Raw genomic sequence first — 26,076 nt, 5'->3', positions numbered from 1 at the left:
TGCTAACAAATACCGTCTGATACTTTATAGATCAATTATGTTTCATCCGATCTAGCACAGTTTTATTGTGATATTCCCAATATCGGTCGATTTGTTTTACTTGATTGATTTACGCTCATATCTTCGTATGTCATCTTATATATTAATCAAGTCTTATATGGTTTTATCATAGTGTATGTTATTTGGCCCATCGCGATAAGACTTTGGTCAATATATTTGGATGGTATTTATCTCGACCGATCTATTAGAACTGCCCGATTCATATTTATGGACCTCGTCCGGTAGCCTTTAACCCAGTCTTGTCTATTAACTAATACCTTGTACCTCACTTTTGCCTTATTTTATCACTTGACCAGTTTTTCTTTATATCCGTCAAACTTTCTTAAGAATTGTGTCTAGGGAAACTTTACACAATTTTTGAGGAAGATTACTTAACTTTACGTCTCTTTCTTGTGGTTCATTTCCCTCTTTTAAGGTTTGGTTTTATCCTCTAATGTTATCACCCATTTATGACGCTTGGAATTTCGAGTGCTTTTTCTTTTCTTGTTTTCTCCTGCTATTTCTGTTTAAGGGTTTTAGCACAGGACCGAAAGAAAAACAAGGGTTTTAAGAAGTTTTCTTCCGCTTTCCCACATCTCTCTTCATCTTCCTTGATTCCTCTTCCTTCTACTGTCTCACTATGGCAACTTCCCCTCCTGCGTGGTTTCTCTCGTGTGCTTCCGACCTTATAGATACAGAAGAAGTGGATTTAAAGGCGACCTATGGTTTTCCTTTTTATATAGCTCGTCCCGCTCCTCAGGATAGTCCACATCTTTCTCCTTTAGGATGTATATCTATCTTTCGAGATCAAGTTCTACAAGGTTTTCGATTTCCTCTTCACTCTTTTTTCTATGATGTTAGTCTCTATTTTAATATTCCACTCAATCAGTTTGTTCCTCAATCATTTTATATCCTTATAGGTTTTGTCGGGTATCTAAACTGTTAGATTTTTCCTTATCTCCTCATCTTTTTCATCACTTCTTTGTTCCTCGTCGAGTAGATGTTGGTGTTTTCAAATTTCAATCTCGTCCCAAGGCCATTTTGTTCAACTGAATTCCTCCTCAGGGGGAATGGTATCACAAATTTTTCTATATGCGTCTCCCTTCTCCTCCTCCATTTCCCATTCAATGGATATATGACCTACCTCCACTTCCTAGCACCCATAATCTTCTTAACGATCCCTCTGTTGCTTTTGCCTTACCTAAACTGAGAGGAGCAAAATTCAGCTTGCCGCATCTAATTGTGGAGGGTTTGATGTTTCCTTTCGGGATAAGCAATATTGACACCCCTTTGGATGGATCTTTTGGTATGTATAAACATTTCATTCCGTATTTACTGATTAGTATATCTCTTTTATAATGGTGTTTAATTCCTGTGTTTCAGCTGATGTTCTTCTTCCAGCCTTTATATATAAGAATCCTGCTATGACTAAGTCTTTTGTCAATAATCTTGGAGAAGAATGGTTGCGAGCTCGCCGGGCTAATCCTAATTCCTCCACCCTGGGTTTGCTGTCTGAAGAAGAACAACGGGCAGAGGCTATCGTGGCCATGGAAGAGGAAGAAGAAGAGCCTTTTGTTGCCTTAGTTAAAAAGCCAAAGCTTACTGAGGATGCCTCCTTTAGAGATTTCTTTGGTACTTTTGTGCAAGCTCTTCTTGTCCCGGCGCCCATTTCTCTCGAGAGAGGTAAGGCACCTATAACTCCTACCCATATTATCTCTAATCCTTCTCTTAGGATGATGAGACCCGGTCTACTTATCCCCTCTTCCTGTGCTATTATTTCAGCTCCTTCTGCTTCTGCTTCTGAGATGGTCATTATCCCTTCTGTGTCTTCTGCACCTCTTGCATTAGCCTTGCCTCCTTTGGCTTCTGGGCCCCGGGCAAAATGGACACCTTGCCGGAGATCTTCTCCAAGTACCAGTCCCTCAGTTATTCGTGTTTCCATAACTGAATCAGCCTCTCCTGCATTGCCACCTTCTATTCCATCTAGTTCTTCTTATGCTTCTTTTGATTCTACTATTTCTTTTCCTTCCATTACATCATCTTCTTCTCTACCTCCTTCTTCCTCCATTCCCCGACCTTTATTTAAACAAGTCATGGGTCTGCCCTCTCAATTGGGACAATCCTCTGATCCACCTAGCTATGGCTCTTTACAACTACAAGGCCTATTGGCCGAATCTTGGCTACAAGGCCAAGAACAACTAAGAGGCCTTAGTCTTCCACATCGAGCTGACCACCATAGTCGTCAGGTAGTAACTGTAAGTATTTCTGGTTATATGTTGTCAACTTCGTATCCTTATCTTTAACTATATCATCATTTTTTGTTTATTTCCTTGCCTCAAGTCTGCATATCGACCAGCTACTTATGGCTAAGGACCAGGAGAACAATAAGTTAAAAGCTCAACTAGAGGCATTGAAGACTACTTTACCTTCTCCTAACAACGACCTGGCTCAGTTGTAAGAGAAAGTGATTTTGCAGGATCAACAATTAGGGGCATTGAGACAGGAATTAGAGGAGTCACAACAATTACTAAAAGACAAAGAGCTTGCAAGGAGAACTCTGGAATTACAGGTGGATCGACTACATTCTGGTCTCCGACTGGAGATTGCTTTAAAGGAGAAAGCTCTCTTAGATGCTTCTCATAAAAGTCTTATTTTAGAGAGCTTCATAATGCCTGTCTTTCTGACCAAGCTCAAGACCTAGCCTCTCATGATTTCACTATCCTACAGGAACAAGAGCAAAGGAAAGCTCAAGATGTTGAGTTATCACTGCTCCAGAAGGAATTGGAACAACTTAAATCAGAAAAGCATGCTTTAAAAGATCAAAACACAAAACTGCAAGGTGATTTTCAAAGCTATAAGGAGCAAGAGAAGAGCCGATGGGAAGAGTGGCGTCTGGCTTATTGAAAGTCTTCAGCGTTTGCCCATGAATTTGTCCGTAGGATAGTGGGAGCTTTAAATCATTCTGTATCGGGAGTTCTTTGACAGTTAAGAGAGGGTGGTTATCTATCCAAGGAACCTCCCCCTTCTTTCATAAGTCGTCGCAGGCTTAACGAAGAACTACCCGCAGATTTAAAAGGTCCTTTTAATTAATCATGTCTATGTATCTAAAAAGATTGTCCATAAAAGACTTGTAATGGAAAAACTAGTAATAAAAAGAAGTGTAACCAAAACTTGATAATTAAGTGATTGCGATGTATAGGAAATTTTTGATACTTACCTGTTTCTCTATTGTGCTGGTTTGAAAATACCTCTTTTGAAATGCTTCCGAGCATTAAGTATAAGTTTTATTCGAGAATTCCTTGCTCATCTCTTGAAGTTAAACCTTGTCTTGATGAATCCTTCTGCAGATAATATCTAGTGTAACACATATTTCAAAAGAATGAATAATCTCGAGTGAATTTAGATAAGGAACTGTATAAAACTCCTGAGTTCCGAGCCGAGTATAATACTCCGGGCGATTTTTAATTAAAGATTTACATATGAATGGGCCTCCAGATAGAAAATGTGTCATATGCATAGAATTCTCCTTGAACCCTAGCTTCTTATTCGGTGTAAAATGTCAACCGATTTTATCCATATTACTTTGTATTTACCATGCCAATATAATCCCGGTTGATTAGTGTTTGAAGTCTCCGATTCCTCCCATGAAGACCCGTCCGAGTGACTTCATGAGATTTCCCGATCGACTATGTTTTGTGATGGTTTAAAGTCTCCGGTTCCTCCCATGAAGACTCGTCCGAGTTATTTCATGAGATTTCCCGATCGACTATGTTCTGTGATGGTTTAAAGTCTCTGGTTCCTCCCATGAAGACCCGTCCGAGTTACTTCATGAGATTTTTTGATCGACTATGTTCTGTGATGGTTTAAAGTCTCCGGTTCCTCCCATGAAGACCCATCCGAGTTACTTCATGAGATTTCCCGATCGACTATGTTCTATGATGGTTTAAAGTCTCCGGTTCCTCCCATGAAGACCCGTCCGAGTTACTTCATGAGATTTCCCGATTGACTATGTTCTGTGATGGTTTAAAGTCTCCGGTTCCTCCCATGAAGACCCGTCCGAGTTACTTCATGAGATTTCCCGATCGACTATGTTCTGTGATGGTTTAAAGTCTCCGGTTCCTCCCATGAAGACCCGTCCGAGTTACTTCATGAGATTTCCCGATCGACTATGCTCTGTGATGGTTTAAAGTCTCCGGTTCCTCCCATGAAGACCCGTCCGAGTTACTTCATGAGATTTCCCGATCGACTATGTTCTGTGATGGTTTAAAGTCTCCGGTTCCTCCCATGAAGGCCCGTCCGAGTTACTTCATGAGATTTCCCGATCGACTATATTCTGTGATGGTTTAAAGTCTCCGGTTCTTCGCATGAAGACCCGTCCGAGTTACTTCATGAGATTTCCCGATTGACTATGTTCCGTGATGGTTTAAAGTCTCCGGTTCTTCGCATGAAGACCCGTCCGAGTTACTTCATGAGATTTCCTGATCGACTATGTTCTGTGATGATTTAAAGTCTCCGGTTCCTCCCATGAAGACCCGTCCGAGTTACTTCATGAGATTTCCCGATCGACTATGTTCTGTGATGGTTTAAAGTCTCTGGTTCCTCCCATGAAGACCCGTCCGAGTTACTTCATGAGATTTCCCGATCGTCTATGTTCTGTGATGTTTTAAAGTCTGCGGTTCCTCCCATGAAGACCCATCCGAGTTACTTCATGAGATTTCCCGATCGACTATGTTCTGTGATGGTTTAAAGTCTCCAGTTCCTCCCATGAAGACCCGTCCGAGTTACTTCATGAGATTTCCCGATCGACTATGTTCTATGATGGTTTAAAGTCTCCAGTTCCTCCCATGAAGACCCGTCCGAGTTACTTCATGAGATTTCCCGATCGACTATGTTCTGTGATGATTTTAAGTCTCTGGTTCCTCCCATGAAGACCCGTTCGAGTTACTTCATGAGATTTCCCGATTGACTATGTTCTGTGATGGTTTAAAGTCTCTTGTTCCTCCCATGAAAACACGTTCGAGTTACTTCATGAGATTTCCCGATCGACTATGTTCTGTGATGGTTTAAAGTCTCCGGTTCCTCCCATGAAGACCCGTCCGAGTTACTTCATGAGATTTTCTGATCAACTACATTATTATACCAATTTATGATGTTTGTACTGACCTTTTTCTGGATTTTTCTTAGGGGAGCTGAATAGGTCTTTAAGATTCTCCACTGTTGATTGCTCGAAAAGAGATAAAAGTTCTGTCAATACTTATCAATCTATATGCACCACTTTTATTTTTGTTGCGATATTTGCCTTGCATTGCATTTATTGAAAGAAATGTAGTACATGAACTGTAAGAATACTTGTCTTCTTTTCATCGGGAACTTACTTCAGATAATTATGATTTGTTCTTTCTGACATATTCTTAAGTAGCATGGCCTTGTTAAGTTCGGTAAAGTTGTAAAAGATTGGCACTCCAGGGACGTTCCAGAATTCTTCCTTCAGTATCTTGGAGATAATATGAGCCTGATGCGAGCTTTTCCACCACTTTATAGGGTCCTCCCTATTGTGGTGCCAACTTACTGACATCCCCGACAGATTTGATACGCTTCCATACTAAATCTCCTACTTGGAAAAATCTAGGGATGACCCTTTTGTTGTAATTTTGTCTCATTCGTTGTCGGTATGATACGAGACGAGCAAAAGCTTTATCTCTAATCTCCTCTATCAAATCCAGCTCCATGAGTCATCGACCCTCATTGTCTGCATCATATAATTGTCTTCTATCATATTCTATTCCCACCTCAATGGGAATTATTGCTTCTCCCCCATAGACTATTTGAAATGGCGTGATTCCTATAGCTTCTCGAGGTGTAGTACGAAATGCCCAAAGAACGCTGGGTAATTCATCTACCCAGCTACCTCCAACATGATCCAGTTTGATTTTTAAACCCCTTATAATTTCTCTATTGGTTACTTCCGCTTGACCATTACTTTGCGGATAAGCCACAGAGGTAAAGGCTTGAGTAATACCATAACTTTTGCACCAAGCTAAAATTCTATCTCCTTGAAATTGCCTTCCATTATCAGAGACTAATTTATGAGGAATGTCAAATCTGCATATGATATTTTTCCACAGAAATTTAATAACTGCATCTTCAGTAATCCTGGCAAGTGGTTCTGCCTCTACCCATTTGGAAAAATAATCCACTACTACCAATAAAAACCTTCTTTGTGCAGCCGCCATAGGAAATGGGCTTACTATGTCCATGCCCCATTGATCGAAGGGACATGAGACTATAGAGGTTTTCAACAACTATGTGGGATGATGCGAAATATTTTGATGTTTTTGGCAAGACATACAAGTTCTTACCAACTTGTTGGCATCTTCGTGTAAGGTAGGCCAGAAATACCCTGCTAATAAGATTTTATGAGCCAAGGATCTCCCTCCTATATGACTACCACATGAACCTTGATGCACTTCCTGTAGAATAAATTGTATATCTTCTGTGCCAATACACTTGAGTAAATGTCTAGAAAAGGCTCTTTATATAATTGTTCTCCTACCACAGTGTACTGAGCAGCTCTCTTCTTAAATACCCTTGCTTGTTCTGTATTACTCGGAAGAGTACCTTGCTGTAGATACAATATGATTTGAGTTCTCCAGTCGCCTTGAATTTCTGCGTCAGCTTGTCTTTCGATACAAGATATTATCAGAGTTTGTTCTACTGGTCGATCTAGACTCCATGGCACTATAGCAGAGGCCAGCTTGGCCAATTCATCTGCTACCTGATTCTTAGCTCGAGGAACTTTTTGTATATTTACTTCTTAAAACTGGGACTTCAACTTATCGAATGCCTCAGCATATAGCTTGAGTCTGTCATTATTAATTTCAAAATTACCTGATAGTTGTTGGGCTGCTAATTGAGAATCAGAATAAATGAGTACTCGAGCTGCCCCTATATGCCGAGCGGCTTGCAATCCAGCTATCAAAGCTTCATATTCTGCTTCATTGTTAGTAGCTCTGTAATTCAATCTGATAGAGAGTTGAAGTCTGTCTTCTCTTGGAGATATAAGAAGAATACCAATTCCGCTGCCTTGTCTAGTTGAGGAGCCATCTACATAAATTTTCCAGATGTTTTCTTCCTTAGGGCCTTGAACTTCTATAATGAAATCTGCTAGAGCTTGTGCCTTAATGGCTGAGCGGGGTTAATATTGTATGTTATATTCACCAAGTTCAATGGTCCATTTGATCAGTCGACCTGATGCCTCTGGGTTGAGTAACACCCGTCCGAGAGTACTGTTGGTTAATACAATAATTTCATGTGCTAAGAAATATGGGCGCAACCTCCGAGCGGTCAATACTAGTGCATAAGCTAATTTCTCTAGTGTAGTATATCTACACTCAACTCCTTTTAATAAATGGCTAGAAAAATATATAGGTTGTTGTTCTTTTCCTTCTTGTCTGACTAATACAGAGCCCACGACGTTTTCATTAGCCGACAAATAGACCCAAAGAGTCTCTCCTATTATAGGCTTAGCTAATACAGGGAGAGTAGACAAATAATCTTTTAACTCTTGGAAAGCCTTATCACATTCCTCATTCCACAGAAATTTATTGGCCTTTCTGAGTATTTTAAAGAAATGGAAGCTACAATCGGCCGACTTGAAAATGAACCTAGACACGGCTGTAATCCGGCCGGCCAGTCTTTGAGTTTCTCTCATGTTGCGCGGCAGCTCCATGTTCTGAAGTGCCTTGACTTTGCTCGGGTTAGCTTCTATTCCCCGTTCGGGTTGGCCAATATCAAGTTTTGGTCATGCCAAATGGCACGACCATGCCAATGTTCCCGGGACAAGGAAAGTCACGGCCGTGTGACACACACGGTCGTGCTCCCCCACCAGAGGCAATGCAAGCCATGGTCGTGTGGGATACACGGTCATGCCAAGATTCCCGTGGTCGAGCGACACACAGCTATGCCAAATGGCACGGCCGTGTCAACTATCCAGTGGGGAGGAAGGTCACGACCATGTGAATCCACATGGCCGTGTGACCTCAGCAATGAAGAAAAATGCCATGGCCGTGTGTCCCACATAGTCGTGCATGTGACACAACCAGAGAAGAAGCCTTGTGAGGTCGTGTGGATTCGACACGGCCATGTGAGGAAGAACACGGGCCGTGCCATGCCAAAACAGAGCTGTGCTGAATTCTAGGCAAACTGCAGACTGATCATAAAACAACCATAACTTTGCGCTCGGTTGGAGTTTTTGGATGATCTTTTTACTGAAACATAGCTGACTTCAAGATCTATAAATTTCCTTCAGATCCAAAAGAGAGTAAGCATTTTCTGCCCGTGCTAAATGGCATGGCCTTGCTTCCCAACCACGGGTTCAACTGGACCTCCGCCTAGACTACAGACCAAACTTTGAACCGCGATAACCTTTGGCTCGGTTGGAGTCAGGGCTCAATCCAAGTATCATATTGTAGATAATTTCACGATATACAACTTTGGTTCAGGGTGAATCACGAGAAAACCTGGTTTAGTGGGTGAAAAATCCGGTTTACCAGACCCCTATATTCCTGGTTTTCCTGGGCAGCTTGGAGGAGGTATAAAAGGGGCAAGATCCCTATTCTTTGAGGAGATCTTGTTTTTGGGACTTCGTCCCTCTCCTTGGAGAAGGGTTCTCCCCTTTGGGGGAAGCTCTAGAGCTTCATTCTCCACCATCTCTTAATGATTCGTCCATCTCCGTAGCAAGGGGGCATCCGCAAGACATCGGAATCATCGGCAAGCATCTCTTCTTCCCCTTCTTCTCAAATCTAGGGTTGTAAGTATGCTTTTCTTTATGTTTTGGGGCTGTTCTTTCCTTGTAATAGAGTAGATCTCTAGATCTAGGATGTAGAAAGTATTTGTGATGTAATGATTTGATGTAAACTCTTGTGGATTTGTCAATTTCCTATTTCTATGATTTTGTCTTGTTTGTATCTATTTGATCTTGTGTGGATTGTTATGTTTGGGCTTAATTACCATACTTGATTGAATGTTTGAGTATCTTGTGAATCTTGTAGAGGTAATTCCTCATTCGATTATCCGAGGGACGTTCGTGATAGGAACATGCCCGTGTAAGGACGATTGAGCGATAATTTTGAAGGTGAAATAAGGTCATTCAAGGGGGTAGGATAGATTGTTTGCGTTAATCTTTTATATCTTGATATGGTTGAGAAGTAATGTATTTCTATGTTGATTATTCGAGGGACGCACGTGACAGACAAGCTCGTGTAAGGACATCATAGGAATCATTCCTAATTGATCACATTTAGATATAGATTTTAGTCCAAGGCTGGTTGTCTATTGCAAGAGAGAATCGACAACCTTCTACAAATGATGGACAATTGAGAAATAAGATTTGGTAAATCATTTACATTGAATAACATTACAAAGAAACCAAAATCCTAGAATCTATCGCCTTCCATCCTTTAGCTCAACCCCTCTCGAGATCAATCTCTCTCTTTCCTTTTTTCTTTCTCTACTTTCTTTTCTCTTAATTTCTTACGTTTGTCTAAATAATTCGTCATGTGAAGATAACTAGTGCTTAATCAATAGTCTCTGTGGATACGATATCTTTCTTTATTACTTACGATATTTTCGTACACTTGCGGAACGTTAACAAAGGACAACAAAATTGAAGAAAGGAGCAACATTTACACGATGAGAAGGGAAGATTCCTCTGGGCAGAGTGTAGGAAAGGGCAGGGGTTGGTTGGTGCCCAGAGGCCTAGAATTGGGGACCTGTAAGCTGAGCAACAACTAAAAAGGAGGTAATTAAATGAAAAGAAATCGGTGGGGTTGGTCGTAAATGGACTTTTGCTTCAAGAGAGAGGGAAAACAACTTGTACCTTGACCATGCAATAGATGTGGTTTGTTTGGTCGAATGCAACCATTCGATTCCGACAGGAATCGAATCTGAGCCATGGGAGGTGCTCGCTTCGTCATGGAGGAAGATCCAATGGTTGACAAGATGGCGTGAAGATATTGTATGAGGAGAGGGAAAGAAAAATGACTTAGGTTTGGGAGTGCGAAGGGGAAAACAAGGCGCCGAAAAAATTTACGGAGAAAGGGAAAGCAAAACTGTGATGAAACGAATAAAGTCAAAGACAACGGTTTTATCAAAACCGTTGTCATAGCCCCTAAAAAAGTGCTTAAAGATAATGTTTTTAGATAACCGTTGTAAAATGCGTTGTTGATTTTAAAAAAATTGCTCAACGACAAAGGTTTTCACAAAACTGTTGTCTTTTGTATTTTATGGGATCTCAAAGACAACGGTTTTATCTAAAATTATTGTCTTTTATCAAATTTACAATAGCTTCATCTAAAACCATTATTTTTGTGGTGTTGTCGTTTAACATTTTTATTGTAGTGGTTGGTCGTGAGAGCATGCTCATTTATAATTCACGTTGGGGTGAGAGTCTGGAACGTCGACCAAGAGGTCGTTGTCATGAGAGCATGCTCACTTATAACTCACGCTGCGACGAAAATCTGAAATCCCGACCGAGAGATCGTTGGTCGTGAGAGCATGCTCACTTATAACTCGCACTGGGACTAGAGTGAAGAATCCCGATCGAGAGGTCGTTGGTCGTGAGAGCATGCTCACTTATAACTCGCACTGGGTCCAAGAGTCTGGAATGCTGACCAAGAGGTCATTGGTCGTGAGAGCATTCTCACTTATAACTCACGTTGGGGCGAGAGTTTCGAACGTCGACCGAGAGATTGCTAGCTGTGAGAGCATGCTCACTTATAACTCGCGCTTGAAAGCTGACCAAGAGGTTGTTGGTCATGAGAGCATGCTCACTTATAGCTCGCATTAGGACAAGAGTCTAGAATCTCTATCGAGAGGTCATTGGTCGTGAGAGCATGCTCACTTATAACTCACTGGGGTGAGAGTCTGGAGTCCCGACCGAGAGGTCGTTGGTCATGAGAGCATGCGCACTTATAACTCGCACTGGGGCAAGAGTTTAGAATGTTGACCGAGACGTCATTGATTTGTTGGTTGCTACTCGGAATGTCGTCCTAGTTCTCCTGTACAAAAATTTGTACAAGCATAGAACTATCCTAGCTACCCATGTGCTTTACTGACGTTAAATTTGGATTACCAAAGATGTTTAACATTATTAATCCAAATTGTCTTTCAGAAGTTAAACTTGAATTGGAAACGATACTTAACATTTTTACTCCAAGTTCAACCGATATGATCTTCCTAAGTTAAACCATATTATAGAAGTTATCAAATATCGATTTCAAAGATCTGCTTTCTGGTTAAACATGACAAGGCACTAGGCCTTCTTGGGTATGGGATCATCACCACTTCCTAGACAAAGCAATTCAAAGAAATCGGATATTTAACTACTTACAGTAAACTAGGTTTAACTATAGAGACCTCAATAGAAACACAATATAGAAACATGAAATCAAATAATAAAATCGATAACAAAAATGATAACTTAAAACCGATAACCTCTTATGTTTGGATTTTCAAGATCTATACAAAAGATGAACTAGTTATGATGCGGAAACTAATAACTAGTTATACCTTTTGTAGCTTATAGACCTCTTGATCTTCTATTGTATTCCTCTCCTTCTCTTGGACGTCGTATGGGCGATGATCTTCCAAGATAAAATCCACTCAAGCTTCTTCCATGGCTTCCAAGATCCGGCCACCAACTAACCTCCAAGGGATGTTAGACAAGAGACCTTCCTTCTCTTCTTCTTCTCCTTCAAGCAACCGGCCACCAAGAGATTACCACAACACTAGATGTTGCCGACCACCAAGAGAGAAAACAAAAGGAGAAGAGAAAAGGACAAGGGTCGGCCACCAAGGATTGGAAGACAGGAATAGAAGATGTGTTATCTCATAAGGCAACTCTCTATCTCTTTTATAGTCCTTGGTCTTGGCAAAAAAGAAAAGTTTTAAACATAATTAAAACTTCCTCATATTCCTTGCCAATGACTAAAAAGAAAAGTTGTAAAAAAAAAAATTAAAAATTCCTTTAATGCTTATCCTGGCCGGCCACCTATTTGTGCTCCAAACAAGGAAAGTTTTAAACACAAAATTAAATTTCCTTATTTGTTTCCGGTAAGAAATTTTAATAGAAAATTTTCTCTTTTAAATCCCTTGTAGGTTATAAAAAGAAATTTTATAAATTAACATCTCTCTTTTAAAACATGTGGATGGTTACAAAAAAGAAAAGTTTTATTAAAAACTAAAATCATTCTTTTAACTACAAATAAAGAAAGATATCAAACCTTTCTCTTAATCTTTTGTAGAAAACTATAAAAAGAAAGATTTTAAGATTTAAAACTCTCTTTTAAAAATCATGGCTTCCACAAAATGAAATAATTTAAAAAATTAAAATATCCTTTTATTTTAATGTGGCCGGCCACCTAGCTTGGGCTCCAAGCTTGGCCGACCATATAACTTGGCTCCAATACTTGGCATGGACGGCCCTAGCTTGGGCTCTAAGCTTGGCTTGGCCGGCCACCATAAGTGTTAGAGTGTATACTAAAAGCCTAGCTTTTGTAACATTTATTTTTGAAATAAAGTAATCACATTGGTCAATATCTACATTTATTTGTTAAATGTAATTTGTTCAATTAATTTATATTATAGATAACATGGTGTGTGGTATCACACACAGAAGATCATGTTATCGGTTATTTATAAATTATAAACAGTTGCTCGGGACTAAGATGGAAAGGAAAAAACCATTGGAATAGTCGTAATGTAATTAAGTATTAGTTTATCTTGACTAAAAAATTACACTAGTACACTCTAAGTGTATTGAGTAGGACCATTTTAGGTAAGTTCTTTTGTACTGACTTTATAAAAGAACTAGACCTTGGTTATTATGGCAGTGTGTGCTCTTAATCCTAATATAATAACAAGCACATATATTTACTATTTATTTCTTTAACTTATCAAAAGGTGAGATTTAGCTCGATAAATCAATAGGGCCCATAAGTTGGGAAATGATACTACTTATAGTGTGTGTTGTTGATTATAGAAGGAATTTGTGTCCTAGTTATCTAGGTTGAGAATGTCCCCAAGAGGAGCTCATAAGGATTGTCATGTTAAACCCTGCAGGTGGACTTAGTCCGATATGACGATGAAATTGAGTGGTACTACTCTCGGAGATAGATATTAATTTAGTGAGTTGTCAGTAACTTACTTAATTAGTGAACATTCGTTATCTTAAATACAGGGAGACTAACACATTCATAATAAGAAAGAGCTCATAATATAATTTGGGATTGGTGCGGTAGTGCGGTAATAACTCTCTAGTGGAATGAGTTATTATCGATGAACTTGAGTTGTGTGTTTGGGGTGAGCACGGGATACTCAAGCTCATCGGAAGGCCAAAATCAATTTCTCCTCTAGGTCTCTGTCGTAGCCTCATTATTGCCTCAAGTCCATCCAAATATAAGGCTCTTCTTGGTGTCCAAGAAGTGGGTCGATCCAATGCTTGGTGACCAAGAAAGGGTCGGCCACATCCTCTTCTATAGGGGTCGGCCCTTTGCTTGGTGACCAAGCATGAAGGGGCCAGCCACAATAATTCAAAAAGGGAGGGTTGTTATGAATTTTTAAAATCTTCTCTTGATAAGGTGGTCGGCCACCTTGCTTGGTGCCCAAGCAAGGGGCCGGCCATAATTAAAATAAAAAATCATCACAAAATTAAAATTGGTGATTGATTCAATCAAGAGGAAAGAATAGGAAAAATAAAAAAGGAAAAAGGAAAACTAGAGGAAGATTTTATTTTTTGTAAAAAGTTTTTCCTTATTTGCCTTGGGCAAGTAATATAAAAGAAGGGGTGAGGAGGCCTCATGGGATACAATTCTTATTCTCTTGCTTGGAGAACCTCAAGTGGCCGACCCTCCCTCTCCCTTCTCTTTTCCCTTTGCTCTCTTCTCCTTGGTGGTGGTGGTGGCCGGATTTTAGAAGAAGAGGAAGAAGCTTTTGGGTGGTGTTCATCTTGGAGGATCGTCGCCCACACGACGTCCAAGGCGAGGCGAGAAATACGGCAGAAGATCTTGAGGTCATTAGCTTACAAAAAGAAGGTATAACTAGTAGTTTTCTTCCGCACCATACTTGTTATTTTCTTTGTAAGAATTCTAAATACAAGAGGCAATTAGATCTAGTTTATCAAATTTATTTTTCGAGTTTGTGTTTTCTTCTTTTTTGAATTTGTGATTCGATTGTTCTTTTTGGTTAACCTAAAGTTATTTAAGGAAATTAAATATTAACTTTCCTTAAAAAGCTTTGACTAAACGGTGGTGGTTGCTCCCATATCCAAGAAGGCCATGTGCCTCGCCATGCAGTCCTGGAAGCCAATTTTGGAAATTAATATTTAATGGAATTAATAACATAGGTGGATTTGAATCAATAGTGTTAAGTTCCGCTTGCGATTCAAATCTAAACCATTAAGAACATATAAGTTAAATTTGGAATCAATGATGTTAAGTTCCATCTGCGATTCCTAATTTAACTTCTAAATAACACAATAGGTTATTTAAGGAAAGGTTCGACACTTGTACAAAAAATTTTGTACAGTGGAACCAGTACGTTTTCTAAGACTAACCAACAATAAAATGGGTAAGAAGCTTAGCTTTAAGTGGATATAAGGCTTTATAAATAAGAGGCTACAATAGGGACCGAGAGGAAGAATTGATTTTGGTCTCCCGATGAGCTTGAGCTTCCCGTGTTCTCCCCGAACACCCAACTCAAGTTCATCAATAATATCTCATTCCACTAAGGAGTTATTATTTCACTACCGTACAAATACCATATTACAATATGGGCTCCTTCTTATCATGAGTGTGTTAGTCTTCCTGTGTTTAAGATATCGAATGTCCACTAATTAAATGAGTTACTGACAACTCACTTAATTAATATCTTAGCTTCAAGAGTAGTACCACTCAACATTATTGTCATGTCGGACTAAGTCCAACTGTAGGGTTTACATGACAATCCTTATGAGCTCCTCACGGAGATATCATCAACCTAGATTACTAGAACACAGTTTCATTCTATAATCAACAACACACCATATAAATATTATCATTTCCCAACTTATTGGACTTATTGATTTAACAAACTAAATCTCACCCTTTGATAAATTAAAGAAATAAATATTAAGTATACGTGCTTGTTATTATATCATGATTAAGAGTACACACTTCCATAATAACAAAGTTCTTATTCTTTTTATCAGTTAGTATAAAAAAAACAACCTCAAATGGTCCTGTTCAATACACTCAGAGTGTACCAGTGAAATTTTATAGTCAAGATAAACTAATATCAAATTACACTACAACCATTCCAATGGTTTGTCTCATTCCATCTTGGTTGTGAGCAACTATTTATAATTTATAAGAAACTGATAACATAATCTTCAATGTGACACCACACACCATGTTATCTTCAATATAAATTAAATAAACAACTACACTTAACATATAAATGTAGATATTTGACGAATGTGATTCTTATTTCAAAATAAATGTTTATACAAAAAGATAGACTTTTAGTATACACTCTAACAATCTCCCACTTATACTAAAAGACTATGCTGCCATAAATACTGTCATACATCTGATTCTCATCCCCTCAACATGCCGATCAAAAGCATTCACCGGAAGGGCCTTAGTGAAAGGATCTGCCAAGTTATCTGCTGATGCAATCTTGCCGACAACAACTTCTCCTCTCTTCACGATGTCTCATATCAAGTGGTACATGCGCTCAATGTGTTTACTCGCCTTATGGGCTCATGGTTCCTTCGAGTTTGCTACTGTACCGCTATTATCACAATAAATTGTGATCATTTTGGGCAAACCATGAATCACATCTAAGTCCATCAAAAAGTTCCTGAGCTATTCAACTTCTTTGGCTGCCTTAGAGACTGCCACATACTCAACTTCCATGATTGAATCTGAAACACATTTCTGCTTAACACTCCTCCATGCTATGGCTCCACCTCCTAAAGTAAAAAACACATATCATGATGTAGACATACTATTGTCCCTATCTGATTGGAAGTCAGAATCTGTGTAACCCACATGGAGCAAATCATCTGCTTGTTAAACCAGCATATAATCTTTAGTCCTTCTCATGTACTTTAATATATGCTTTACAGCAGTCCAATGTCCCTATCCTGTATTACTTTGATATATGTTAACCATGCCCACGGCAAAATAGATATCCGATCTCATGCATAACATTGCATACATTAGGCTTCCTACAGCTGAAGCATAATGAACTGCCTTCATTTCTTCTATCTCTTTTGATGTCTTAGGAGACATCTCTTTAGATAAAGATACTCCATGCCGAAAAGGTAGAAAACCTTTCTTGAAATCTTGCATGCTAAAACGAGCTAGGATAGTATCGATATATGAAGCTTGGGATAAGCACAACATTCTTTTCTTGGATCCCTGATTACTTTGATCCTGAGAATATGTGCGCATTCGAATTTGATGACAACTTGACTAGAACATAGATTGAAACTTGAAGAGTTTTGAGTTGTTTTCGCATTGTGCACAGGGTACTTATGCTCGAGCCAAACTAAACTTCTTTTCATGATCATGCTTACTAATGAAACCTTTTAATAGAGTTAGGAGAATGCATTAGGGATATGAGAACATTTTGGAGCATATGAATTTAGATTGCAGCATTTTGCTTGAGGACAAGCAAAGGTTTAAGTCTGGGGGTGTGATGTGCGTAGATTGTATACACTTGTTAGCATGTTTTGACGCACATTCACATAATTTGTACATGCTTTATCTACGTATTTTTTTACTTCCATCTTTCTTTTTAGCATATTTACTCTTTTTGTTCGGAGATCTGCTTTTGTGCAATTTTTGTACACAGGAGTCGAATTTGATGAAGATTTCATGTTCAAGGCCAAATCTGTAAGCAGAGTAAAGGAGGAAGGCATCATTTTTGAACCTCACACGACCCTGCCATGGAGGGTTGCCTTGGCCGTGTGAAGATATCTAGCCATGTAGCAGAAACAGAGAAGGAAGTTGCCACGGCCGTGTGAACCTCACACGGTCGTGTCAAGATATGGAGCCAGCAAAAGCAGGTCGTGTGTAGTACACGGTCATATTAGCATTCCAGTATTGAAGACTTACATGGCTGTGTAGATCTACACGGCCGTGTAAGGTTTCTAGAGGAGAAAAATGACATGGCCGTGTGAACCACACGACCGTGTAAGGTTTCCAGAAGAGAAGAATGACATGGTCGTGTAGATCTACACGGCCATGCGAAGATAGCAGATGCTGGATGTGCCACGGCCGTATCTCACACACGGCCGTGTGAGTTGTGCAGAGAGGGAAGTGAGGCAGGCCGTGTGAACCTCACACAGTCGTGCCTCGGGGCTGTGTGGTGCCCAAACCTCACCTCTATATAAGCTTTCCTCCTTGATTTGAAAGGGGATCTTCTCCCCTTTGGGAGAAAGGAAGATTTGGGCGATTCCTTCCATTCTTGGGTGGATTTCTGGGTGATCTAAGGGAAGATCTTCATCGATTCGAGTCCAAGATCGAAGGATTGGATCCAAAGACCATTCTTCTCCGTAGATAAGTTTTCATTCTCTCCTTTCTTGGATTTGAGTGTTTAGAAATGCTTGTAATCTTTGTTTCTTTCAAATTCTTTCTTCGATTTATGGAGTAGATATCTTGTTCTAGGATGGAGGGAGTATTTGTAAGAAAATCTTGATGTAAAACTCTTGTGCATATGCCAATTTTCCATTTCTATGATTTTGTCCTATTTTGTATCTATTTGATCTTGTGTGGAATGTTGTGATTGTGTTTAATTACCATGCTTGATTAAATGTTTAGATATCTTGTGGATCTTGTAGAGGTAATTCTTCATTAGATTTTCCAAGGGATCTTTGTGACAGGAACATACCCGTGTAAGGACATTTGAGGGATTATCTTGAAGTGAAAATTAGGTATTTCAAGAGGGTAGGATAGATTTATGCATTAATCTTTATATCTTGATGGGTTGATGAGTGATATATTCTTATATTGATTTTTCGAGGGACACTCGTGACAGGTAAGCCCGTGTAAGGACAACATAGATTCATTCCTAATTGATCAATCTAGGTATAGATTTCAGTCCTAGGTCGGTTCTATATTGCAAGAGAGAACCGACAACCTTCTACAAATGATGGATAATTGAGAAAAAAGATTTGGTAGATCGTTTACATTGAAGAACTTTACAAAGAAACCAAAACTCCTAGAATAACCCTTATCATTGTCTTTCTTCTTGTTGCCTATTCTTTCATTCTTTTGTTTACTTTTCATTGTTACACCTAGACTTTGTTAATCCATTGATTTGTTGTCTAGCTAATTCATTTTGAGATATTTTTTGTACTTATTCCAGTCCCTGTGGATATGATAATCTTTTATATTACTTGCGATATTTTCGTACACTTGCGGAGAGATAACAGTCCTACCAAAGGTGGTGATTCTTGAGACTCTGGCAACTCTACATAAGTCCTGACACATTGGTCCACAGCATGTTCAATCTACATTGAAGAACCTTACAAAGAAACCAAAACTCCTAGAATAACCCTTATCATTGCCTTTATTCTTGTTGCCTATTCTTTCATTCTTTTGTTTACTTTTCATAGTTACACCTAGACTTTGTTAATCCATTGATTTGTTGTCTAGCTAATTCATTTTGAGATATTCTTAGTACTTATTCCAGTCCATGTGGATATGATAATCTTTTATATTACTTGCGATATTTCCGTACACTTGCGGAGAGATAACAGTCCTACCAAAGGTGGTGATTCTTGAGACTCTGGCAACTCTGCATAAGTCCTGACACATTGGTCCACAGCATGTTCAATCTTTGCAACTCTCATAATCTCTAAGGGTTGTGTAGATTAAGGAGGTGATTCTTGAGATGCTTCTTCCACAACACAGCTCCCTACACTTCCTTCCATATCATCATCATTAGTACATACATCAAAAAATAAACTAACATCAATATCCTCAATAGGAGAATCAATTATAAGAGGATCAATAACTTCACTTGCATTTTTAAGTTGATCTACCACATCACATTCATCATCTAAAAATTTAATTTCATCATAACACCCTGTAAATCTAGAAGGTAGATCTAAAAACTTATTATACATTGTATTGTCAATAAAATCCTCATCTGAAGAGTCTTCATCTTTATATACATTAGGAAATTTGCACTCAACATTATTTGGATCACAGAATTTGCCAAAGTCTTTGTTTTCATTGGCCCTCACTAGCCTTTGTTGAAAAGTAACCCTTAGTGAAGGTCTTGGACATGGTTGAGCTTGTGGCTGAGGTTCAAATTGCTTGTCTAGTGATGGTGTGATTAATCATTGAGGGAAAGGTACTTGTGTCCTTTGGGAACCTCCTAGAGTAATGGAACTGAGTTCTTGTGGTCTTCTATTATTCTTCTCCTCAATTCTAAACATATCCTTCTTCAGAAGTTCTTCATGATTCTTGTCACTTCTCAACTTAATATCATTACCATTTTCACTAGATCTTATCTGTATAGGAGGGGGATCTTCTTTGAACCATTTTGAAACTATACTATCAATCTTTGCCCCTAAATGTTTGAACTCCTCATTCTGTGACTTATGAATTTCAACATTCTTGGGTGGTTGAACTGCATTTTGTTTGACAGACTCTCTTGTATTTATGGCTTGCACTTCTTGAATTTTTGAGGAAGATTCCGTCCAACTTTTACTCAATTATTCATGGAGATTCAATGTTACTTAATCAATTAATGTATATGCTTCTTCTACACTCTTGTCCATTAAAGAACCTCCGCCTGATAAATCTAACAAACTCTTATTTGAGAAAGAAATTCTCCTATAGAATATGTGCAGGGTAAGCCATTTTTTCAAACCATGATGAGGGCACTGTCTTTGTAGACTCTTGAATCTATCCCATGCTTCAAATAATGATTCTCCGTATGATTGAGCAAAATTTATGATGCAATTCCTCATGTAAACTGTTCTATATGGAGGGAAAAAATAATTCAGAAATTGCATCTCCAATTGTTCACAACTTGTGATGCTTTGAGGATGGAGACAATATAATCAAGTCCTTGCTTTATCTTTGATGCTAAAAGGAATTGCCATCAATCGAACTACATCTGTTGACACTCCTTCACAATTCACCATATCACAAAGCTCTAGAAATGTCTCAAAGTGCAGATAAGGACTTTCTGATACTTCTCCTCCAAATTTGTGACCTTGTATTATGAAAATTAACTCTGGGTTTAGTCGAAAAAATTTTGCTTCAATATGAGGTTGCATAATGGGAGACATAAATCTTGTAGAAATAGGTGCAAAGAAATCTCTTAAGGGTCTGCTTGACATGTTAGTGCTCAAGATGTTGGGTTTTTTGGGCCGCAAAAACCGCTTTTTGCGTTGCAGAAACCCTGAAACCCCCGCCACCGTATCCGTGCGAAGAATAAAATTATGTATAACTTGGAATATGAGTTTTCTACTCCTAGATCTACACTAGATCTACAAGATAAGAGGGTATACCTTTGAAGTGAAGCCCTTCGCGTAATCCCGCTCGTCCTAGGTTCGTCGGATCTCAAAAGTATCAAGGTAGATACTTCTCTATGTGTATCCACACAAGCAAGAGATGGAGAGACCAAACAAAAAGTGTGCTAGCACCTTTCTAGGGTTCGGCCAAGGGAGGAGAGGGAGAGAAGAGAAGAGCTTGAGGAAGAAGATGACTTGAATGAAAAATCAATTCAAGGTTGTAACTCCACATAAGTGGCCGACCACCTTTGGAAAAGATTTATATACTCCATGGAATTTCAAGAGTAAAAAACTCTTGATCTCCCTCATGAGGTGACATACCATGAAGTAACATTGATGATGTGGGGCATCACCATTGGCTCACTTAATGTCAACTCACCAATGAGGTGGCAAATGGTCAAGTCAAACTTGACCCTTCAACTTCCTCTCAAGTCAAGTCAAACTTGACCACTTTTCTCTCTTGGTTGATCTAATCTAACCATTGGTTCAAGTCAATTTTAATTTAATGAATCTCTATTCATTGAATTAAATTAATTAAATGAGTCTAAGTCCAAATTAGATTCACTTAACATATGAACCAAATTGAGTCCAACTCAATTAGCCTAATTTGGATTACTCTTAATCCAATTTGGTTCATCACATGAACCTAATCCTTAAGGTTCATCAAATGAACCTAATCTCCATATAATTGTCCTTTGTGTGTAACCCTATAGGTTCTTGTAACGTTGGCAATGCTCCTAAACCTATTTAGAAGCATAAGTAATGAGCGGTATCTAGCAACACATCATTACAACCCAAGTTACAAGAATGTTGAGATCCAACATCACCTTGTGACTACTAATTGTGACTCCTCACAATATATGACATTGTCCTTCTATCATAGACATCTAGATTGATCAATATGAGGCATAGACCATGTCATCCTCTAATCAATCTAAATCTCGAACTCCAAGTAGACTCACTCGATCAAATGAGCTCAATATCTTATATTGACTTATTTGGGCATGGCCATGCACTTCGTGGTCTCACTCTATTAAGAATATCGATGTCTCTCCCTCATATAGGAGGGCCCATCTACATCAGTCACATCCCTCCACATAATTTGTTACATACCCAGTAATCGCCTTTATAGTCCACCCAGTTACGGGTGACGTTTGACGAAATCAAAGAACAATACTCCTTATGTAGGGAACCATGGTGACTTCAGGTCCAAGGACTAGTAGTCATACTAATAGCCACATAAGAAAGTATATGACACTCATATAACGATCCATGATACTTTCTCATGGCGGGTCATTCAGTATACATTGTCCAATGCATACCCATGTGTCAACTTGATATCTCCGTATCCATGACTTATGAGATCAAGTCATCGAGTTGACCTACATGCTAGTCTCATCGCATTAACATTGTCCCTGAATGTTAATACTTGACTAGGAATGGTTAAGAGTAGTGTTCCCTATATCATCTCACTATCGACTTAACCAATCGATTGATATAGGTAAGAACCTTCTACTCAAGGACGCTATTATACTTAGTTATTTGGCACCAATACAAGTAAGTATAATAACTAAAAATAAATGTCTTTATTTATATACAAGAATATGATACAATGAGTTCATATAATAATCATCAAATTATTGGCTCTAGGGCTCTAACTAACAAATTCCCACTAGCACTAGTGTCAATCAGTGTAGGCTCTAAGGCCTAATGACCTAGTGTGACCTTTATGCTTTCTCTGTGCCAAAGCCTTGGTCAAGGGATCTGTGATGTTAGCCTCTGTGGGTACTCTGCAAATCTTCACATCTCCTCTCTCGATAATCTCTCGAATGAGATGGAAGCGCTGTAGTATGTGTTTGGTCCGCTGGTGTGAGTGAGGTTCCTTAGCCTGTGCTATTGCTCCATTGTTGTCACAATAGATCTCTATGGGGTCAGTGATGCTAGGAACCACCCCAAGTTCAGTGATGAACTTGCGGATCCAAACTGCCTCCTTTACTGCTTCTGATGCAGCAATATACTCGGCCTCTGTCGTAGAATCAGCTACTGTGTCCTGCTTCGAACTCTTCCAGCTCACAGCACCACTATTTATGCAAAACATGAACCCTAACTGTGATCGATAATCATCCTGGTCGGTCTGGAAGCTGGCATCACTATAACCCTTTACAGCTAGCTCATCATCGCCTCCATATATCAAGAAATATTCTTTAGTCTTTCTTAAGTACTTAAGAATATTCTTGACCGATATCCAGTGACTTTCACCTGGTTCTGGCTGGTATCTGCTCGTCATGCTCAAAGCATATGAGACATCAGGATGAGTACATAGCATGGCGTATATGATAGATCCTATGGCTGAGGCATAAGGGATCTGATCCATGCGGTCTCTCTCCTCTCTAGAAGAGGGACCTTGAGTCTTTGAAAGACTCACGCCATGTGACATCGGCAGAAATCCTTTCTTGGGGTTGTGCATGGCAAACCGTAGGAGTACCTTGTCAATATATGTACTCTGACTTAGGTCAAGCAACATCTTAGATCTATCTCTATAGATCTGTATGCCTAGAATGCGGGATGCTTCACCTAAGTCCTTCATTGAGAAACAAGTCCCTAGCCAAGTCTTGATAGACTGTAGCAAAGGGATGTCTTTCCCAATGAGTAGTATGTCATCCACATACAATATGAGGAAGACAACTGTGTTCCCTACAACCTTCTTGTAGACACAAGGTTCATCTTCATTCTTGATGAAACCAAACTATTTTATTGCATCATCGAATCGAAGATTCCAGCTCCGAGAAGCTTGCTTTAGTCCATAAATGGACCTCTGCAGCTTGCATACTCTGCCAGTATGCTGTGGATCTACAAAACCCTCAGGTTATCTCATGTACACATCCTCAAGTAGGTTTCCATTCAGAAATGCGGTTTTGACATCCATCTGTCATATCTCATAGTCATGGTATGCTGCAATAGCAAGCATGATCCGAATGGACTTAAACATCGCTATTGGAGAAAAAGTTTCATCATAGTCAATACCATGAATTTGCTTGAAACCTTTAGCTACCAAGCGACCCTTATAAATAAGTCCATCCATGTGAGTCTTTCTCTTAAAGACCCACTTACACCCTATGGGTTTTACCCCTTCAGGTAGATCAACCAAAGTCCATACTTGGTTAGAGTACATGGATTCCATCTTGGATCTCATGGCTTCTAGCCATTTCTCGGAATCTGTTCTCATCACAGCTTCTTTATTGGAGGTGGGCTCATCCTCTATGAGCACAACATCATCATGGTCAGACAAGAGAAATGAGTATCTCTCAGGCTGATGACATACCCTTTCAGACCTGCGAAGAGGTATGTCTACTTGAACTGGTTGTTGTTCCTCAACTCCTTGTGGAACAACATCATCCACAATACTTTGTGGTTCCAGTTCACCTTCCATCAAGGCTTCAGTGCTATTGTTCGCATCTTGAACTTCTTCAAGATTGAACGTACTCCCACTAGTCTTTCTAGAAACAAAATCCCTTTCTAGAAAAACCTCAGTCTTAGCCACAACTATCTTGTGTTGACTAGGAATGTAGAAGTAATATCCCTTAGTTTCCTTGGGATATCTGATAAAATAGCACTTGTCAGATTTGGGTCCCAATTTGTCCGAGACTTGACGTCTAACGTAAGCCTCACAACCCCAAATCCTCATAAAAGACACCTGGGCATCTCTCCCAATCCATATCCTATATGGTGTCTTTATTATAGCCTTGGATGAAACTCGGTTGAGTATAAAGGCTGCCATGTCTAGAGCATAGCCCCAAAGGAATGTAGGAAGATTTGTGTGACTCATCATAGACCGTACCATATCTAATAGGGTACGATTCCTCCTTTCCGATAAACCATTCCGCTGTGGTGTTCTAGGAGGAGTGAGTTGGGATAGAATCTCACACTCAGCTAGATAGTCACTAAACTCATGGCTAAGGTATTCCCCACCTCGATCTGATTGAAGTATCTTAATACTCTTGCCAAGCTGGTTTTGTACTTCATTCTTGAATTCTTTGAACTTTTCAAAGGATTCAGACTTATGTGTCATCAAGTACACATAACCATATCTACTGAAATCATCAGTAAATGTAATGAAGTACCTATAACGACCTCTAGCAGTGACATTAAAAGGACCATATACATCGCTATGTATAAGACCTAACAAGTCAGTCGCTCTCTCACTGTGTCCACTAAAGGGAGTCTTGGTCATCTTGCCTAGTAGGCATGACTCGCATGTCTCATATGATTCAAAATCAAATGAGTCTAGCAAACCATCTTTATGGAGCTCGGATAAGTGCTTGTCATTTATATGACCTAAGCGACAGTGCCAGAATAGGTTTAGTTCATGTCATTTGACTTGAACCTCTTAGTATTTATGTTATAGATAGGGCTCTCAAGGTCTAGAATATAGAGTCCGTTCATCAGAGGTGCACTACAATAGAACATATCATTTAAATAAACTGAACAACATTTGTTCTTTATCATAAATGAAAACCCTTTCTTGTCCAAACAAGAAACTGATATAATGTTCTTAGTCAAAGCAGGCATATAACAACAATCATCCAACTCTAATGCAAGCCCAGAGGGCAGAGATAGAAAATAAGTCCCTACAGCAACAGCAGCAACCCATGCTCCATTGCCTACGCGTAGGTCCACCTCGCCCTTTGTCAATGCCCTGCTATTTCTCAACGCTTGCACATTAGTACAAATGTGAGAAGCACATCCGGTATCTAATACCCATGATGAAGAAATAGATAGATTGACTTCTATAACATATATACCTGAAGTGGAAGTCTCACTTCTCTTCTTCTTAAGATCTTCCAGGTAGACTTTGCAGTTCCTCTTCCAGTGCCTGGTCTGACCGCAGTGGAAGCAGGTAGCATCCTTGGCGACCCCTCCTTTAGGCTTCAGTGCCTTGCCTTTGCCCTTGGCTTGAGACTTTCCCTTACCTTTAGGCTTGCCCTTGCCCTTGTGTTTATGAACCATCAAAATAGAGTTGGGCTTAACCTTCTTAAGGTTGAGCTCAGCAGTTCGTAACATACTAAGCAGTTCGGGCAGTGGCTTGTCAATTTCGTTCATGTTGTAGTTCATGACAAATTGACTGTAGCTCTCTGGCAAAGACTGCAAGATCAGGTCAGTGGCCAGCTCTTGGCCAAGTGGGAATCCCAATCTCTGTAGATTCACTATGTACCCAATCATCTTGAGTACATATGGACCTACGGGAGCCCCATCTGACATCTTGCACTGAAATAGTGCTCTTGAGATCTCAAATCTCTCATGCCGCGCTTGTCCTTGATATAGTTGACAAAGATGTTCAACCATATCATATGCGCCCATTAACTCATGTTGCTTCTGAAGCTCAGAGTTCATGGTCGCAAGCATTAGACATGATACATCTAATGCGTCATCTTGATGCTTCTTGTAAGCATCTTTGTCTGCTC

The 26,076-nt window shown here is 39.5% G+C and overlaps 1 non-coding gene across 1 annotated transcript; it reads left to right on the top strand.

Annotated features, from left to right (window-relative positions):
- Positions 1-19,961: 19,961 nt before the first annotated feature.
- LOC122049823 lies at positions 19,962-20,067 on the top strand. The gene has a single exon (XR_006131079.1). It is a non-coding gene; the product is annotated as a small nucleolar RNA R71 (small nucleolar RNA).
- The last annotated feature ends 6,009 nt before the right edge of the window (positions 20,068-26,076 follow it).

The sequence above is a fragment of the Zingiber officinale genome, chromosome 2B, assembly GCF_018446385.1.
Source record: "Zingiber officinale cultivar Zhangliang chromosome 2B, Zo_v1.1, whole genome shotgun sequence".
Classification (NCBI taxonomy): domain Eukaryota; kingdom Viridiplantae; phylum Streptophyta; class Magnoliopsida; order Zingiberales; family Zingiberaceae; genus Zingiber; species Zingiber officinale.
This window is presented reverse-complemented; position numbering and strand designations above follow the sequence as displayed.